Source organism: Lepus europaeus, chromosome 12, assembly GCF_033115175.1.
Source record: "Lepus europaeus isolate LE1 chromosome 12, mLepTim1.pri, whole genome shotgun sequence".
In the NCBI taxonomy this organism is placed as follows: Eukaryota; Metazoa; Chordata; class Mammalia; order Lagomorpha; family Leporidae; genus Lepus; species Lepus europaeus.
Window position 1 is genome coordinate 66,462,163 of NC_084838.1, and position 16,291 is coordinate 66,478,453.

General features: G+C 39.1%; 1 protein-coding gene across 1 annotated transcript in view; it reads left to right on the top strand.

The window, feature by feature from the left end:
* PTPRD (protein tyrosine phosphatase receptor type D) overlaps positions 1-16,291 on the top strand; it is a 428,560-nt gene that overhangs the window by 13,849 nt on the left and 398,420 nt on the right. The gene's annotated exons all lie outside the window — the stretch shown is intronic.

A 16,291-nucleotide genomic window follows, 5' to 3' on the forward strand; every position in this document is an offset into this window, starting at 1 on the left:
TCACTATAGATTTGTGTTATAACTTAGATGTTGAACTGTTGAAATATTTTCCATGCTATGTTTAGGTCATCAGGATAACTAGGGTTTCTCAAACTTGCTATTGACATTTTGTGTTGGGAAATTTTTGTTTTATGGGGCTTTCTGTAATTCTGTAAGATATGCTAACACATTATCTCCCAGTTGTGGCAATCAAATTATCTCCACACCCTGTTTAATGTCCTCTGGTGGGCAGATTTACCACTGGTGCTCAGTGTTGGTGCAGAGGTTAGGAAGGGAGATACAGCACTGCGTTTCTTACTTCCATGGGGGTTGGATGGGAAAATTTTCTTTCAGAAATATGATAGACCTTCCCATTAGTTTTTGAAAATGTGCAAATTGGGAAAGATAAATCATAGTTATTTTTAATATCTTTGGAACCAGAGGCATAGAAGGACTTACCTCTTCATGTTTCAGTTTTGTTGTCTAGATAGTAATTATAGTTGCTGTGAAGATTAAATAAGTTAACCAGTGTAAAATTCTTAAGACTGCTTTCTCTCATGGAAAGTAGACATGTATTAGCCATTGTTATTATATTAACTATGTATTTTACAATATATTAAATTTTTAAAAATATTTTAGCAGTAAATATTATCCCATAGGAATGATCATGGTAATACCATCCCCTTGAATAATTAGACTCTTTATAGCTTATTCTTATTTCTTCTCGAGTAGACAGTGTACCTTTTACAATCCCCAGTTCTCAAATAATAAAAACCAAGTGCCGGAAGAGATGCCTGCCTAGAGCAAAAAGGTGAGTAGATGGTTAGGAGGAAAGTAGAACTCAAGTTTTCTTGAATTCTAGGGAAGATGCAAAATGAAACTTTTTTCAAAGATTTTTTATTTACCTGAAAGGACCTCGTGGGTGGGGAGAGGGAGAGAAACCCATCTTCCATCTGCTGCTTACTCCACAAATGGCCACAATGGTTGGAGCTAGGCCAAGCTGAAGCCAGGAGCCTGGAACTCTGTCTGTATCTCTTACATGGGTGACAGGTGTCCAAGCCCTTGGGCCACCATCCACTACTTTCGCAGGACATTTATAGGGAGTTGGATCTGAAATGGAGTAGCTAGGACTCATAACAGCGCTCATATGGGATTCCAGCTTTGCAAGGTAGAACACACTGTGTTAACAACATTGGCATCGAAGCAAGACATTTGAAAAGCATAGGCACAAAGGCCCAAAATTCGCAGCTGTCAGAACTATTTTACAAAGTGACCAAGTGATGCTGGCCTGGTGTCAGGTCCAGAGTCCTTCAGGACTCTCATTGATAGGCACAGTGAGGATCCAGACTCATGGAAGAAAGATTATTCCACAGGCACAATTTATGCATCCTGTATGCATTAGAGACAGTTGAGTGACTTTCAGAATGACTTCTGTCCAGTTTCAAATTAAAAAAAAAAATCAGAATCTTTTAAATTCTGAGCAACTAGTATTTTATTATAAAATGGAGTTCATTATTCAGTAGGCTGTCTTGTCACCCTTGTCTGTCAGTTTGATACTAAATTGTCAGCAAAAATGTTTGCTTCCGTGATTTTATAATCAAACCATGTTGTTACCAACCTCACAGTCAGGAAGCTGGAAATCATGACCAAAATATTTTACAGTTCCTCAGATTAAGGTGGATTCAGTTTTCCCAACCTTGAATATGTGTTAGTATCTATACTTGCTTTCATTAATAATTGAATGATGCTGAATAGAATGTTGCTATACCAGCTCTGGGGCTAGCCCTCAAGAGATCTGGGAGCTTCCACTTTCACTCTCTGGCATCTTGAGTTATCTTTCCAAGATGCTCAGTGGCTCTGCAGAAGCATCCCCATGGAAAGAGAAAAATGCCCAGCCAACAGCCCATATCTGTTTCAGCTGTCCCTGGTGAAGAGCTTGGTATATGAGTGAAGCTGTCTTGGTTTTCCAGCCAGCTCCAGTCTTTTCTTAAATGACTGTAGCCATGTGAATGACCTCAAGTGGGATGAAGATTAGAATTTCCTAACAAAGCCTCTATGGCAGAGTCATGTGCAAAGAAATTTTTGCCTTTAGCAACTTTTGAGGTGTTTTGAAACACAGCAGTAAATAATTGAAACACAGGACAATTACTGTCCTCAAAATGAAGCACCTACCATATTGAAAAGCAATCTTTTTTTTTATAAAGAGATTTATTTTTTTATTTATTTGAAAGACAGTTACAGAGAGAGATAGAGATAGAGAGATTGGCCATCCGCTGGTTCATTCCCCAGATGGCCACAATGGCCGGAGCTGCGCTGACCCAAAGCCAGGAGCCAGGAGCTTCTTCAGCATCTCCCACGTGGGTGCAGGGGCCTAAGCGCTTGGGCCATCTTTCACTGCTATCCCAGACCATAGCAGAGAACTGGATCAGAAGTGGAGCAGCTGGGACTTGCACGGGTGCCCATATAGGATGCCGGGGCTCCAGGCCAGGGCTTTCAACCCGCTGCGCTACAGCGCTGGCCCTGAAGAGGAATCTTAGACCTGTGGTTGTTTTAACTTAATGTCCCCTCTGAAACAACAACATAAAAGAAGTCCTTAACAAGCATTTAAATGCAGTTGAATAGATGAACATGTTAATGATATTTACCAGTTAAAATCCTACTTAGTGCTAGCCTTCTGAAAGCTTTATACATTTTATGTACCTTTTATCCAGAAGTTGACCAATATTTTCTGAAAGGGCTATTATGGTAAATACTTCTGGTGTTGTAGGTCTTATGGTGTATGTAACAACTGTTCCACTTCGCTGTTGTAGCCAGAAGGCAAGTACACAACAGGTAAATAAATAGCTGTGGCTGTGTTCTAGTAAAGCCTGGTTTTTTTTATTTAAAAAAAAAAAAAAAGATTTTTTTATGTGTTTGTTTGAAAAGTGGGTTAACAGAGAGAGAGAGAGAGAGAGAGAGAGAGAGAGAGAGAGAGGTCTTCCATCTTCTGGTTCATTCCCCAGGTGGCCACAAGAGCCAGGACTGGGTGATGCTGAAGCCAGGAGCCAGGAGTTTCATCCAGGTCTCCCATGTGGGTGGCAGGGAAACAAACACTTAGGCATCTTCTGCTTTTTCAGGAAATTAGCAGGGAGCTGGATCGAAGTGGAGCAGCTGGGACTTGAACTGGTACCCGGAGGGGATGCTTCACCCGCTATACCACAACACCGGCTCCCCTAGTGAAGCCTGTTTAAAAACTATGTACAGTGGGAAAGGTTTGTCTGAGGGCCATCATTTGATGAATGTTGCTTGTGACCTGACTCACCTGCATGTTCTCGCCACATAGGGGTGGTGCGGAGTGTCAGCACAGGGCCTTGTTTAACCTGGTGAGATCATCAAGGGAAAGAGACGAGTTTGATTAGCCTCTTTCAGTACTTTGCTTTGTTAGTAATGTTTATTGGGACCAGATTAATTAAAAAGAAATAAGTTCAAGGAGCACATCTCTTGATAAACAAAGATGTTTAATGGTGCTTAACCTTTAGAATTTATGCAGAAGAAGCTTTGCATGTTACTGTGCTTTGTGTCTTTGGGAGGTGTTTCAGGTAGTCAGCTGTTAGTGCCATTTCACATTGAGAACTCTAGAAAAATGAATAATTTATCAGCTGTGGGATGGTTGTAGTTGCACCATGCACCTGACATTTGGAGCTATGAACATCTTAAATACAGATTAAAAAAGAGTGCTAGAAAGTGTTACATTTTGCTGGGAGTGTTGTAAAGGGCCTATAAAGAAGTAGTTTGTAATCATGGGTATCGAAGCCTGATATTGGTTCCATAAAGGAAAGCAAAAGCAGACATGTCATGGTGAATTTGATCATATTATGGCTACTTCTGGTCTAGATATACTCTGTACCATTTCAGTGCTTATAAATCAAAACAAACTAAAACTAACTAGAAAGCACCATTGATCCAGCAGCAAGTGCTCAAAAATGCCACTTAGGCTCCATCATGTCAGCAAATTGAAAAGCATTTTTGTGCAGGATGGGCAGCAGAGTAGCATGCTATGTATTGTAGTTGGAATCCCTGACTCAAATGGGAAAATTTAAAGAGGCATCCCTTGTCGGTCTGTGCTGGCAGCTAGTAGAAGGCACACGTTTGTGCAAGTGTATGAAGGGCATAGCTATATTCTCATTAGGACTGAGGTTGTTTAGAAGTGTATGAAGAAGAAAGACTAATTAGATTAAACAAAACCTTGGCTTCATAGGAAGGAAAATGACTAATGGTTAAGTCTATTCAGCTGTGGAGTAAAATCTCAAGGGAAGAGGGAGGGCCCCCGCAGTGTGAATCATTTGAAGCAAGCAGCAGAAATCGTTGTGGAGAACTACTGTTCCTGAAGTAATCAGACCTACATCAGCAAAGGGATATCAGATATCATTTAGCCATTGTAAAACACATAATTCTTTTTCCATTTTAATTGTTCTGATTTGGAGTGAGAGATGGACACAGGAGGGGTATTGTGATAATTATGATAAAACAGTTACTGTTTTCTGGCTCCTATTTTCTCTGGAGAGTTTGCAGTAGAACAAAGGAATCTGACACCACAGTTCGGCAGGGAGTAAATTGGCCCTATTCCCTTCCTTGTATTTACGCAGGACCCTGGCTTCCTCTTTGGGCCTAAAAGCAACTTTCACAAATTACTCCTGATCACCAACATTATTTTTTTTTTTGCTGAAAAGGTGCTTTCTGCTTGTCCAGCTTTGCGAGTTTTCTCTCACTTTCTCTTTCTCATTTCACAGTGTTTCCTTTCCACATCATCTTTTTCTGCTGTCTCCATTCATTCTTAGTATTTACTAAGTCCTAAGCATTTGGGATATAAGCAACATGGAGTTAAGTCATTGCTCCCAGATCACCATAAGAGGCCAAGGAGAGATAATTAACGTACAGTGGATTAAGTTCCGTAGTAGACAAATGCACAGGGTATGGCCAAGAGCAGGCACTTACTGATTATGATGTTAGTAGGTGTGATAGAGACAGAGGTATAGTGGAGGGGACTGGGCAAAGCTAGGGAGCTTGGAGCTTGCCTGGTAGATGGATCAATGACTCTTCAGCTTGATGACACATTGCTATTAGTGGGGATAAAATACAGATATCCAGGTGCCATGCTCACCAAAGAAATTAAAGTGTATGAAGATGAGGACCAAGCATAGGTAATTTTTAAAAAAACACCTCATTTCATTCTCAAGTGCATTACATTCTCAAGCCCAGCATTATTGACCATCAGGGAAAGTCAACAAGAACGTTCAAGCTAGGAAGTGAAGAGACCCAATGTGTATTTCCAGTGGGTCACTGACAGTGTTGAGGATGCTGCATTTGGAGGGAGACCAGTTAGAAGGCTGCTGTAAAACCTGATAGATAAGGGTAAGGAGCGTGTGGACTATGTGGTTATGGTATAAAGAACTCCACCTGCAGTACTGATCAGAAGGTGGAGTCTATGGGGTTGTAAGATGTGTTGAACTGGACAGGTGTTCAAAGAGTCATGGATGGGATGACCAGAGGATGAGAAGTTGCTACAGGAGGAGACACTTCTTTGTGTATTTTTCTTCTTATTTGGACCTTCCCCAACACATTTATTATCATGATTTTCATGTTGTCCTGTTACTTTTAGATATAGTTGTCTATAAATTCTCATTTCCCATGTTTGGGGCAACTATATTTACTCATCTCAGATTCTTTCCTAATACTAGGCCTTGCATATAGCTAGGGATAGTAAATTCATTTGTCCACAGTGACCAGACAAATAAAAAACATTGAAACAGGCTGGTTCAACTTTTTGAAAGTTTGTATGGGATCTCATGAGCCAAAGAGCCACCTAGTTTATTCTTCCTGTTTGGTAATGCAAACTCAGCATCTTATTTTCCTGGAAAAAACTGGAAATTCAGATTTATATATGAACCATCCCTAATTTTTACAAATTGGCTTGAATTAAAAATCATGAAGTCAAACTTAAAAATTGAGGTCAACAGAAGTATGTCTGTGTGATGAATCTCATCTGACACCATGGATTTTCAGTCTCTCTGCAAGGCCTCTTTAGAAATTTTTGAAATTTAAATGAATAAAATTTCCCAATTCCAGCAGTTTCCAGACCTTTCTGTGGTTAACAATAGCAGAAAATTTAACAGTGTGCCAGCAGCAAACAGTTGGACTGATTCTGTTTGTGGAAAGTGAATTAGAGAATGGATTCCATTACCTGGTATCTCACACTTAAAGCAGAAGGACAAATTTAAAGCACTTTAACTGCAATTATATAGATATTGTGGTGAATGTGAATTTGGGGTGATGAATTATTCATTTAAATCCTTTCATTCCCCTCGTAGGTTCTAACAATGCCAGGTTTAAAGACCTCAGGTGGCCCCTGATAGCCCTCGCTGGGAGAGAGGCTCCCTCTCCCTCTTCCTGGTTTGATCTCTTTCCAGGCTTCATGTCTGTCATTGGTTGCTGGAGCTCCTTTTTCTGTTAGGGAATGCTCTGGCTACCTGAAGTGAAGCCTCAGAATGTTTCCACCTAAAGAACAATTGTTCTGCCAGGGAATTAGCATTTCAAAGGCCAGTGCTCAGAAGGGCACTGCCCCAGTGAGCACCTGGGTGGAAACAGAGAAATTCATCCAGTACTGTAGTAATGTCTGGGCAGTAATAAGATTTACCTGTGAACCTGATGTTCTAGTTAACTGAAGAGTGAAGATTTGGTACCAGAGCTGTAACTTTGTCCATTTTGATGAAACTGTCTAGAATGATGCTTGCAATTCTACATATTAAAGCAAATGATGCATGATAGTTGTTTGATGACTGGAATGATGCTAAGTAGGAATATTGATTTATATTTCCTGTTGTTATTTTGAGATGACCTAAGGAATTACATTGGGTATATGCACTGCTGCATTTGTGTAGGTCCAGAAATGTTTTATAATTTTAATCAGAAGAAATATGGGAAGTGGAAAGAGCTACCTGAATTCAGATACTGTCTTTGGCTAGATAAATGGACTTCGGCAAGTTTATTTAGCTCTCTGACGAAAACGGTTTTTTCTTTTTTTTTTTTAACTTTTATTTAATGAATATAAATTTCCAGTGTACAGCTTATGGATTACAATGGCTTCCCCCTCCCATAACTTCCCTCCCACCCGCAACCCTCCCCTCTCCCGCTCCCTCTCCCCTCTTTTTGCATCAAAATTCATTTTCAATTCTCTTTATATACAGAAGATCAATTTAGTATAAAGATTTCAACAGTTTGCACCCACATAGAAACACAAAGTGAAACATACTGTTTGAGTACTAGTTATAGCATTAAATCACAATGTACAGCACATTAAGGACAGAGATCCCACATGAGGAGCAACTTTTTTTCTCCACTTAACTGCTTCCCATCCTTTTGCTGAATGCTGGGGATGTGACTGTAAATAAGATGGAGACAGGCAGGGTTTGTGTTCTTCTAACTTCCAAGCTTGTCTGTAAAGTGGGTACAAGAACCATTTCCTACAGTTGCTTCATGAGAATTCACCGTGATAATTTGTGGGAAGCTACTTGGTGTTCACCCAAAACTCTTGAGACTCAATGATCTAGGAAATAAAAGTTTATTGAGCTGTTTTAGATGCTGACCAGAGTGGGACCAGGTCCTAGGAGAAGTATTACCTCTATCAACAGCAAGGCTAAATGGTTGTCCACCAGAAATGGATGCAAAGAGCATTTTTATGATGAAAACTTGGGTGAGGAAAGCATAAGTTGTTGAACTTACATTGTATTAGGTATCAGGTGCTGGATAAAATAAAGCAGGGAAGGTTTGGTATAGGTAGTTGTTGCTTTTGATTGCTTGGAGTTAGTAGTCTATAGCTATTAAGTAATTACTTCCTTTGTCTCTTCCCCCCTTCACCCTCTAGCCCAATTTAGGACATCTCAGGATTTGATTTTTGGGGCTGGTGTTGTGGTGCAGTGGTTTAAGTTGCTGCATGCAACACTAGCATCCCAAATGGGTGCCAGTTCTAGTCCCGGCTGCTCCACTTCCAATCTATTTCTCTGCTGTGGCCTGGGAAAGCAGCAGAAGATGGTCCAAGTCCTTGGACCCCTACACTCATGTGAGAGACCTGTAATTCCAGGCTCTTGGTTTCATCCTGACTCGGATTGGCCATTGCATCCATATGGAGAGTGAACCAGTGGATGGATGATCACTCTGTCTCACTTCTCTGTCACTCTGCCTTTCAAATAAGTCAATAAATATTTAACAATAACAAAAAATTTGATTTTTATCACAGGCAATGCTGCAGGATTTACTTCTTCACCTGTGTTTAGTTGCATATGCCTTGTAATAGGTTACCTTGAATTTACAGGTATTTTCTTCTAGAGACCTTTTTGGCACTATATTCTAACTCACAGATGTTGTTCAGGTCTGGGAAATCTGAACTGTCTCCCAGGTGCTTTTCAAATGTATTACATACTTGGTCCATAAGTAATTCATGGATTCCAGAGATTTTCTCTCATTCCAGGCTTTTGGGATACATCAATGGCCCAGATAGAAACCCCCACTCCCAATTTCTACACCATGAAGGTCACATTCTAGGGGTCTTGACATTATGAAATTATACAATAAGTATAACAAGTAAGGCAGTTTATCAATAGGAAAGCATATTATGTGTTCCAAGATGAAAACTGTTATGGTGCGGGAAAGAGCAGAACAGGGGAACTCAACACCATATGTGTGAGAGGGCTTGCAGATGTGATTTGAGTTTGGGCAGTCAGATCTTGGAAGGCATCATTGAGGAGGCAGTATTTAGGCTGTGATTTAAAAGACGTGGAGAAATTAGCCATAGGAGACGAGTACTTCAGCTAATTCAAAGACGCTAGGGCAGGATGCTACCTAGCATGGAGCAAAAGTTAAGTATTACAAGGAAAGGGAGGGGGTACAGATAGCCTATGTTGGGGGGAATCAACCTCATTAGGAGGTCAGGCTTCTTGGAGGCAAAAGTGAGTTGAGAGCTTAAGGAATACTTTGTTTAGAAGCCATATTGGAATTTAGGAAACTGTAGACAAAAGATTACAGCTGCTGCTTGTGAAAGGAGGATCAGTAGTGTCTGGAAATGACTGAATAAAGGGCACTGCGCAAAAGAAAATGGTAAGATATATGGGGGGAAGGTGGACATTTTGATTATATTTGTGTTTTAGCAGGATTATTCTGGTTACAGTATGGGGAATTCTGTCATTGCTCTTGATAGCAGTGAAAAACTCCTGGGTGATGGTTTTTCATGAATATAAAGCAAAGTGAATGAGAAAAAAATGAGTGGATTATGTAGACCATCTCTTTAGGCTTATGGCCCACTTCTCTGTTTCCTTATATTGTGAATGCAGGGCCCAACATTAGTCACTGGTAATAATTATAACCCATAGGAAATTTCCCACTAGGATTTGCTGGCTTCTATCATTCTGATAAGATTAACTGATGCAGGCAACTAAGTCACCATGTACCAGACAATTATATCTCATTAATTCACACCATGGTCCTCCAAGGAATGTGGCAGTGCATAAAGACTTAGATGGAGAAGATGGGGACTCAGTTCAAGAAGAAACCGGATAGCAAAATGCAATCAAATGTTTGAGCCTGGAAATCTTTCACTGGAGAATCAGTTATGCAGGAGGTGTTGTCATTTTTTTTTATATATTTATTTATTTGAAAGTCAGAGAGCGAAGGAGAGGCAGAGGGAAGAAGAGAGAGGTCTTCCATCCTCTGGTTCACTACCCAATTGACTGCAACAGCTAGAGCTGCGCTGATCCGAAACCAGGAAGGAACTAGGAGCTTCTTCCAGGTCTCCCACGCAGATGCAGGGGCCCAAGCACTTGGTCCATATTCTGCTACTTTCCCAGGTCATATCAGAGAGCTGGATCAGAAGTGGAGCATCCGGGACTTGAACTGGTGACCATATGGGCTTTACCCGCTACACCACAGTGCTGGGCCCTCTGTTGTCATATCCTAATTTTGTCTTAGTTCTTTACTATTTAATCGCTCAGGTTCTGTTTTAGAAATAAATTAGAAAGTATACACATGTATATACACAAAAACACTTAGGTTTTTAAGAATGCATTGATTCTGAGATTTTTTGAAGACTTAAAATTCAAAATTTATTAACATGAAAAAACCCAATACAGTAGAATAAGGTACATAGTATCTAGAAGATCAGCTGGTTATCAACTGATTTTCAGCTGATTGTTTCCTGTTGAGAGTACCTGTAAAATAACTGCATTTTCAATTCACTTTTTCCTTAGCCTGTAAATAACCATTGTGGATCCATGAAGCAATTTCTGGCTACTTTCATTACTGTCCAGTTTCTCTTCAAAAAAAAAAAAAAAAAAAAGCAAGCAAATGAAAGCAAACAGTGGTTAAAATCACATTGGTAAAATGTTTCTGAAAACCCTTCAGATTTTAACATGTTATTCTTTACTCATTATAGTCACGTAGTGGATAATGAAAAAAACATTTATTATAGAAATGAAGTGATCATTTTTATAATTATGCGTATATATGTGTGTGTGTGTGTATACACATACATAATTCAGAGCAAGAAAAGAGGGTTACTATAGGCTATCCTTAGCCTTGCAGAATCCAGGTCAATGTTGTCAGCCAAAATGACATAGGACAGCTCCTTTCCCATCTCCTTCAGTACAGTTATGTGATAGATTTGCAAGGCAGCTGATTCATTTGTCACAGTCTGCATTCCATCTCCCTCCCTCCCTGACTTCTTGGTTGATTTTTTATAATTATATCCGGTTAAATCCATTCTTTGTGGTGTGAACTTCTATGGGTTCTGGCAGATGCACTGAGTTATGTACCTATTACTACAATTACATGTAACAATTCCTTTACCTCAAGAAATACCTCATACTTCCTCAATATGTTGCCTTTTGGGGTTGTCTGCTCTCATTTATAATATAATTAAGATTCAGTCATGTTGCATGAATCAATCAGATTGTTTCTTGCCTATGATTGCATCATATATATGATAAATATTTGATAATTACAAATAAAACTGCAGTAGACTTTTATGGACTGGGGAAAATACATTTTATTTTTCTCTGCTGCAGTGGTTCTGGAACTTAAAAAAAAGAAGACATGGTTGATACCCATGACCCACCACCAACCAATTGTGTCAGAACCTCTGAAGAGGGGGGAAGAATGATTGATATAAAAGCTTCTCATGTGGTCCTCTCGCACAGGGAAGTTGAGAGATATTGCTTGAAGATAGGTGATCTTTGTATTTTTGGCATGTAGGTTCTCTGGGGATTATTTTTTTACTTGGCAAGGTATAGTAATTACACTTAAGTAATGTAAGATTATGCTCCAAATTACTTGTTTCCCTTAAGGATTTAATTTCATTTCAAGGAGAGAGTAACTCTATGCTAATTAAACCGAGGCCCTCTTAAAAGTGCATTTATTGAGGCTTAAGTAGTCATGATAGAAATATATTTGTAATATGCCAATTATATTCCTCAAGAATATTTTAATAATTATATACTTGATTAAAAGGAGCACTTGTTAGTTATATAGTATAATTATATGTTTAAATAAACTATCACTAGTACCAAATGAGCTTTCTTAATTACCAAGACAATTACTTTATATTGCTGATGAAAAATATTATTATCTTATATATATATTCGTAGTTGGTTCTTACAGTGTTTTAGGATGATATTTAATTATTTAATCAATTACATTGAATTCCAGGGTGAAACTACATTAATGTTATTATGAATTGTGCATTTAAATATTTGTCATTAAAATGAAGTAGGGTATTTTCACATCAAACATTAATTACATAACAACATATGGAGTTTTAAAATTTTCTCTGAGCCAAGTAAAAGTGTCAGTAGGAAGCTATATGCTTTGATGGTCAAAATGCTTATTGTGATAAATTTTTAAATTTTCATGTTAACCCAAAGCCTAGTTTTACTCAGTTGATGGAAATCCCAAGAATTCTGTGATCACCAAGTGTCTCAAGGTCCTTCATAATTGAAGTTCTAAGAAATATTTTTTTCAATAAGACTGTTCCATAATATTTTGATAATATTTGCATAAATATCTTTTAAAGATTTATTTATTGGAGCCAGCGCTGTGGTGCAGTAGGTTAATCCTCCACCTGTGGCACCGGTATCCCATTTGGGCGCTGGTTCTAGTCCTGGCTGCTCCTCTTCCAATCCAGCTCTCTGCTGTGACCTGGGAAAGCAGTAGAAGATGAAAGTCCTTGGGCCCCTGCACCCACATGGGAGACTGGGAAGAAGCACCTGGCTCCTGGCTTTGTATGGGCGCAGCTCTGACCATTGCGGCCATTGGGGAGTGAACCAACAGATGGAAAGCCTTTCTCTCTGTTTCTCCCTCTCACTGTCTGTAACTCTGCCTTTCAAATAAATAAATAAATAAAAAATTTTAAAAGATTTTATTTATTTGAGAGGCAGAGTTACAGAGAGGCAGAGGCAGAGAGAGAGAGAGAGAGAGAGAGAGAGAGAGAGAGATCTTCCATCGACTGGTTTACTTCCCAGATGGCCGCAACATCCAGAGCTGTGCAGATCCGTAGCCAGGAGCTAAGAGCTTCTTCCTGGTCTCCCACATGGGTGCAGGGGCCCAAGGACTTGGGCCGTCTTCTACTGCTTTCCCAGGTCATAGCAGAGAGCTGGTTCAGAAGTGGAGCATGGTGCCCATATGGGATTTTGACACTGCAGGCGGCAGCTTTACCTGTTAAGCCATAGCAATGGCCCAGCATAAACAGTTAATTCTGATTTAAAAACACATTCATCATGACAAAAGAGACATTGTTTGTAGCACCTTTATTTACCTCATACCTCATAGTTGCTACTGATCATGAGCTTCTTATATATTTGCCCTGAGGAATTTGGAAAAGCCAACATGTCTAGATATTTGCTTTCCTCCAAAGGGGCTGTAACTCATTTTCAGGGACACAAAGTGTCAAATATTGCCAGGAAAAATGTTTCTAGTATCAGTTACAGGAAGAATTAACATTGATTGAACACTTAGAACAAGCATGCACCAAGGATTACTTCATTTAGTCAGCAACAATCTTGTGTTTTAGAAACCCTTATTATGTAGAAAGTAAGATAAGGTAAATTGTGGTTCAGAGGGGTTAAGTAACTTGTCTGTGGTTGCTTGCTGTTGCTCAACATAGTGATGAAGCTGTGAACATAAACCTTGTAGTTTGACTTAAGAGAGATCACATCCTTAATTCTTGTGGATTCTGTTAGCATCATTTCCCCATTTTACTGAATTCCAAAGTGTCCTATCCTGTTCTAAACTTACTTGATCATTCTAATTTCCACCACTTTCTTTTTAGATGTACTTTCCTGCTAAGGTATAGATGGCCTCTTTTTATTGTTATTATTTTATTTCTTTCATTGGTAAAATCAGGTATGTTTACCACATATTGTAAAGTATATATACACCGTAAAATGACTCAGTCTGATTAATTAACATGTATTGCCTTACATAGGGTTTATTTTTGTGGTGAAACTACGTTCACTCAGCATTTTTCAAGAACAGAATATATGATTAACTACAGTAATCTTGCTGTTAAATAGATCTCTTGAACTTAGTCCTCCAATTGAAGTTTTGTGTCCTTTGACCAATGTCTCCTTAAACTTCTCCTTTTGCCACCATTCTGGCTCTCAATAACACCATTCTACTCTCAGCTTCTAGAAGATGATTTGTTTTCAGGTTCTACATTATGAGAAAAATCTGTGGTATTTTTCTGTGCCTGTCCTCCAGCTTCACCTGTATTATTGCAAATGATGGACTTTCATTATTTTTATGACTGAACAGTATTCCATTGTGTATGTAAATCATATTCTTCCCATTCATTCGTTGATGGACACATGGACACTTGGTTGAGTCCATATCTTGGGTATTGTGAATAGAGTTGCAATAAATAGGGGAGTGTATGTATCTCTTCAATATACTAATTTTCTTTCCTTTGGATATATACCCATTAGTAAGAGTGCTGGATCACATGGTACTTCTATGTTAATTTTTTTGGGGAACCTCCATACTGTCTTCTAGAGAGACTTTACTAATTAACATTCCCATCAGTAGGGTGAAGGGTTCCCCATTCTCCAGGTCCCTGTCAGCACCTACCCCAACCCCTCTTCTTGTGAAAGTTGTCACTCCAAATGGTGTGATGTGCACTAGATGACTTCTTCTTTCTTCCATGCCTATTTGTCCATTGCTTAACACACAGTAGGCTCTCAGTAACTGATTAGCTGATTATAGAACAGTTGTGAATTTCATAGGTGGCATCCATTTTGTTGGATTTAAGTCCCCTCTGCATTTTGGAAGTGTCTCAGAAGTCTTTAGGAAACTGAATCAGTTCTTTTGCCTTGTGCAGAGCTGGCTTAGTCTGTAAGGTATGAAATTTTAGAACTTTTCATCCATGGTTGACTTGGAACTTCCCTTGTAAGCATAATTCGGTCTAGTTAACATGGCACCGAAAAACTGCCCAGTGACTTAATTTTGTTCTGAGAAAGAAAAACACAATATATGTGCAGGTAAACTGAGGAGTGTGGTGGATGTGAGATGACACATTTGAACACCATGCATCATGTGGTATTTGGCTTGCGGAAAAAGCTACTAAAATGCATTTATTTGGGACAATAATAGGTTAGCTATAATAGGGATCGTAATTAAACACAAGAATGTGAGGAACACGTAGTAGAATTAGAACACCAAACCAGGAAACCTTATATTCCAAAGTGGATATAGATGGTGGGGGAGACGCTGTAGGACTTCGACTGCTCTCCTCCTGAGGGTCTGCTTCTCATCTGCTCCCCTTTCCGCTTGCTTCTTGTATGAACTTCTTTCTTATGAACTTTGAATTTCCTACCCTATGCCAAGTAATTTCAGAAATGTTTTGCTCCAAGAACAATGTGATCAAGACACACTGCTACTTTCTAGTGCATTTTCAAAGAGGTTTCATATTCTTAGATGTTTACTTTGAAGTAACTGAAATCCCAGAAGCCAGGTGACCAAAGGGACACATGTCTGTCTGTGGTCCATTGTTTGCATTACCGAGACATAATTCAGTTTAAAATCTGCAATTTTTTGGAATATAAGGCTCTGCCGCCTATCCAGGTAACACCTTTTAAAGCCCCGTCACTGAGGAAACATTCAAATGACCCTGTACTTTGGTTGAGCTATAGAGTAGGATCATATCTGTAAATTTTTTTTCTGTAATATACTCACACACTCTATTGCACCCTTTAAGAAGAAAATGTAATCTTTAAGGCCTTTTCTGCAAAACAGAAAGTTTGGATAAAGCTAATTGATTGTCGGCTTACTGTTGTTCATTATCTTAATTAGTCTAGGTAATTAAATCATTAATTGATTGGAGCTGATCCCTTGCTAACAACCAGTAAAACTCAGTGCTTTCCTGCTTGATCCTCTAAGAACTGCCATTTCCGTTATACCTTCACCTCTTTATTTGCAGTGTTTTGTGCTATAGAAAGTCTGAACTTCTTGAGGGAACCGCGGCAACAAAAGACCAAACACTGACCTGTGGATAGGGCTGCTGCTTTAGAGGCCTGCGTCAGGGAAACCTGGCTGTGGTTAATTAACACTGGACGCTAACTGTGCAGATGCAATCCATTATGAAGACAATCCTGACGCTGGCAATTAGCTTTCATTGTTTGTTGTGCTTTGCTTGGGTACTTTTCTGAGACTGTGGATTTCCATCAAAGGACCCTGACACCCATTCCTGCCTGGCATATGCCCACACATCTTTAGTCCTGAGGCGAGCACTTTTTCTTCTTACTCAAGTTCAGAGCCTTGGGATAATCTCTCTGTTTCCTAAATAGACGAAGTTCTTTTAACACTTCAAAGCCATTTCAAGGGCAGAGAAAAGGGAGGGAAGATGCAGGCACAGAAGGCTTCTAGTGACTTAGCAGAAACAGATCACTTGTCTTCAGGTGCTGAAATCTGAGATGGTTTCACAAAGCTATTTCAAGTCTAAAAATTTGTTTTTAAAACGAGTCACTAATCCAGTAATTACAATAACACTTGAGTCAGACTAAACAAAGAAAAAGCAAAGTAGTAAGAAGTTGTTTTACCTTGGAATATGTATCAAACCTTCCTGAAAATCCTATCATATCTAATTTCAGAAGAACTTCTGTAGTGTTTAGTTTGATCAAGATCTGTTGGATATGAAGAGATTTTCTTTTATATTTTTTTAAATTCAGTGTTCTTATGTTTCTCTGGAAGATAATTGTGAAAGTAATGAAATTCATAATTGGCTTCTTTTCTCCTTTCT